Consider the following 4554-nt stretch of genomic DNA (forward strand, 5'->3'; position numbering starts at 1 on the left):
CGTGCTAATTAATAGAAATAGAATAACAATTTTTGTTGCATGCATGGCTAGTTCCTAAAATAAAGCAACGTTGGATGAGGTTGTTAGCGTGTGGGGTCATACCTCTCTTTCCTACGCACAGTAGTATGACACATTTTCTATAAAAAAAATTGACGTGGGAGCATGCATACTTTTGTTATGATATATAGTATACACTAAGTTTTGACGGGTTTAAAGTATTCTCCATATTAGGCAGTCGGTGTGCTACGGTGGAATGAGGGAGTAGTACATACTCCTAGGAGTACTAACCCATTTTCCTATATATATCTGTGTGTGTGTGTGGGAAATGATTTTGGGGATGTTAAATTATATATATAATGCTCTGAAAATGTTTAGATCAAATATAATTTAATATCAATGGGCCTAATAAGGCCAAGAGAAGGAAGGAAACTTGGGCCAAAAAGGCCCAAGTGGGAAAGTGCCTCCCTTCTAAGGAAGGGCGTCGAATAGGAGTAGGGGAGGAGTCCTACTCCTCCTCCCCTTAGTTGGACGCCCCAAGGAGGGTTCCCTCCTTGGTGGCAGCCCTCCCTCTCCCATCTAACCTATATATAGTGGAGGTTTGGTGCCCAATTGATATATATACAAGTTTTGGAGCCTCCTCTAGTTGATCTAGTTATACTTTCTGTTGGTCCTAGTTGACCAATTAGAGCTAGCCCTAGCCACCTCTAATCCTCATAATTAGAATCCACGTGTGGTTCTAATCTCCTCCCTCTAATTCTCTAGCGATGATTAGCTCTGGACGGCGAAGCGCTGCCGGATCGTGAATACCGTACGCTTGCAACCAAGTAGAGAGGCCATGCTTTCGGTCTTCCATTCAAGGGATCATTCGAGGGCGATTCTTGGGATCATCATCGATGTTCAAGGGACTCCAATTACGATCTACACCGACTTGTCTACTTCCACTACACTCCCAGAGTCGGTAACGATCGTGATCCAAACCCTATATCCATCTGCATATTGTTCCTGGGTGATCGTAGGACGATTTTTTTTGTTTTCTACTACGTTTCCCAACAAGGGGATGTGTTTCATGTTATAAGCAGGGGCGCACCTCCCTGTAGCATATACATCAGAGAGATTACAATATTGGAGAGCGAGACAAGGAAAGAGATAACCGGTTATAGGAGATAAGCCATGCAACAACCTGCCGACACAATCTATCTTAACAGATTCAACTACTCTCAAACTACCCATGTAATCTATCTCTATATGTCACATTATAGGAGACAACATTGTTTAATAAAATATTAGCATGTATTATTGTTGTTGAGAGACGTCAATCTTAATGCATCACAAATTTTGTTTCACCCGAGGACCTTGGAAGATGATATTGGATTTTCAAAAATGTGGAGGCACCATTAGCCTTTTTATGGCACAAAACTCGAAGGAGGGTATGGACTTCATGTACATTTCTTCTTCGAGCAGTTGCGGGTTCAAGATGGTGTGACATATGTTCAGTTGCTTTCATCAGCAAATCAATGATTGTATCAGCCTGAAAAACAACAGTCGGTAACTTCCCTTAAGTTAGTTATTGCATATCATTCTTCTTGGACAAAAGGCTGAAGAAAATGAAGCACTAGACCTTCAGCACATAGAGGTCTAAAACCTGCTGAGCTAATTTATCCTCCTTTTCAATAACATCTGATGGTAAACCTTGGCCTTCTGCTATAAAAAGATCCTATAGAAAAATACTCAAGAGTTACGACAAGTAAATATCTTACAATCATATGTCCAGTTTCACAAAGGTGTCAACTTGTTAAAATGGTATGCTCAATCTCTTGCAAGACTCATGCTTCTTTTCTAACTCATGAAATGTACAACATAGATATGCTTAGTCTTATTTTTCACCTTGAGCATAGCCAGGCCATCTTTCATAGTGTTCACATCTGTCTCCAAAAATGCGCGGGGTGGACCTCCATCGAGTAGGACCCAAATGAATCCTTACTAAATAAATTAATTTTTGAAATTTAACCATTTTGTACATTAAATAAATAAGATATTTTTGAAAACAATTGCACCTATGAGAGCATAGAAAGATAGACATATACCATGCATGCTTGAAAAACTCTTAGCACAACTTAGTCTCTTAACACGTCAACAATTAGATCACATACTTGATCAAGAATCTGGAGCATATGTCGTTCATCAGTTAATAATAAAGATAAAAACAAGACATGTTTCTGACTAAACATGTACTCCCTCCGTTTGGAATTACTTGTCTCGAAAATGGATGTATCTAGGACTAAAATACATCTAGATACATCCATTTTTGTGACAAGTAATTTCGAACGGAGGGAGTAGGTAACTAGGCACCCAAGTTTGGGTTCACTACCTGTTCAATTGTAGGGATAAAAATCTCCATGTGTGCACTTTCAACGCGTGTACGGTACAAGGAGAAAAGAAGCGAGTCCCTCATATTCCAGAATAGAGCCCTTGTTCCTACAAAGCATTACTATGGCAAATCAAGTGATCTGTATCGGGATAATGGTTCTTCCAAGAAATATCAGGTTAGTGCAACAACAAAAGAGTGAAAGATTATTATTCCTTATACATTCAAAATAAAATTTTGGTTTTGTATTGCTCGTGAACGAGCACAGAAAGTTCCACAATTGTAGCAATAGTGCATCACCATGATCTATCAGGCACATCTTGGTCTAACTAAGTGCTATACAATGAACTAATTGTATTATAATGGCCCAGTGAGGCAATGTATGTATAACAAGGAGGAAACATACAGGGAGAGAGAGGGAGAGAGAGAGTCTAATCCAACACAAAGCAACTCAAGAAAGAACAGCTCGGCTAATTGCTACAATTTATGACGGTATACACTATATATGCCATATGGATTTTAAATTCTTGTTCATATACTTCCCAACTGAATATTTATGCAGCCAAAGGAGCACTGTATTAGCAATTTGTTGGCAACTCTATCAATAAACTATCATGGGTACATGGCATCACGCGACCAGCCTATCAAGTGTTGATTCCCATGGAGTTGGTGCACCTAGGGTACCAATAGCACAATACTAGGGTCGGCTGAATAGGCTTAAGAATAATTTAGTCATGTTGGGGGCAAGTTGATAAAGTTAGATGGAAAGTAATCTTATATTTAGATGAAAATTTCTTTCAGACATACATTGTTTCTCTAGAGGATGAGTTCAGTTGGTATTTTCAGGCTGAAAGGGTTCTGGTACATGCGGCTCTGATTCTATGAGTCAAGACTTCTTCAGATTCAGCGCTCACACACAAGTTCCACGAGTCCACAGTCTAATCTCATCTTTCTTTTAAAATCCCTCCGATTTAGCCTAGACCATCTACCGGGTTGGGTCAATGCAAGGCGTAGGAAAAACCACATCTACTGGAGAAAGCACAACCATGGATGGGTCACTGAGCATGACCACAAGGAGAGCATCATTCATTCTCATTTCTCTCATATTATGGGCAAAGGTGGGGCTACGATCGATGACTTCAAGTGAGCAAAGCTCAACATGGATCCCAAAGACTTGACCTCTCTTGGGGAGCCCATCTCTAAGTAGGAGGTTAGGGAGGCCATTAACCAAATGCCAAGTGACAAGGCGTCGGTACCGGATGGGTTCAGGGGTCTCTTCTTCAAGAAGTGTTGGGACATCATGAAGGCAATCCCCTCTTTTGGAAGCCTATGCACTGCATACCTTCACTAGCTAAACATTGTGAATGTTGTTCTTCTTGCGAAGAAGGAGGAGGCCGAGGAAATCGGCGACTATTGCCCCATCAGCCTTATCCATGCGGTGGCCAAAATTGTTGTGAAAGTCCTTGCCTCAAGACTCGCCAGCTACATGCACACACTTGTTTTGCAGGCCAAAGTGCATTTATCAAGACAAGAAGCATTCACAACTACTTCATGTATGTCAGAAATCTTGCACGCCACTAGCATAAATCAAAGACACCCACGCTGATGTTAAAACTTGACATTCAGAAGGATTTTGACTCGGTAAGATGGGAATACCTGCTTGACCTTCTCAAGTGGACGGGCTTCTCAACCATCTCTCGTGACTGGTTTGTTGTGTTGCTTTGTACCTCCTCTTCCCGCATACCGCTGAATGGCATTGCCAGCAAACCCATTGTGCATGGTTGTAGACTTTGGCAGGGGGACCTGTTGCCCTCCTGCTCTTCGTCATCACAATTGACCCGCTTCAAAAGATTCTCCAGGTGGCACCTAGGGAAAGGTTATTGCACAAGATTCATGGACATGTTGCTTCCTTAGGCACCTCCCTATATGCGGATGATGTCGTGGTCTTCATGGCGCCCGTCAAGGCAAGACATCGACAATCTCTCCTGCATTCTTTGTCCTTTTGGGAACATTACGGGCGTTCACACTAACTTTCTCCAAAGCTCTGTTGCCCCTATCCGATGTGGAAATGTCAACCTGCCGCACGTCCTGCAAAGCCTCCTGGTTGCTCCGGCCTCTTTCCCCGCCAAGTATTTGGGTCTCCTGCCCTCCACGTGGCAACTAAACTAGGTTGATTTCCAGTTCCTTGT

This window comes from Triticum dicoccoides, chromosome 1B (assembly GCF_002162155.2).
Source record: "Triticum dicoccoides isolate Atlit2015 ecotype Zavitan chromosome 1B, WEW_v2.0, whole genome shotgun sequence".
NCBI lineage: Eukaryota > Viridiplantae > Streptophyta > Magnoliopsida > Poales > Poaceae > Triticum > Triticum dicoccoides.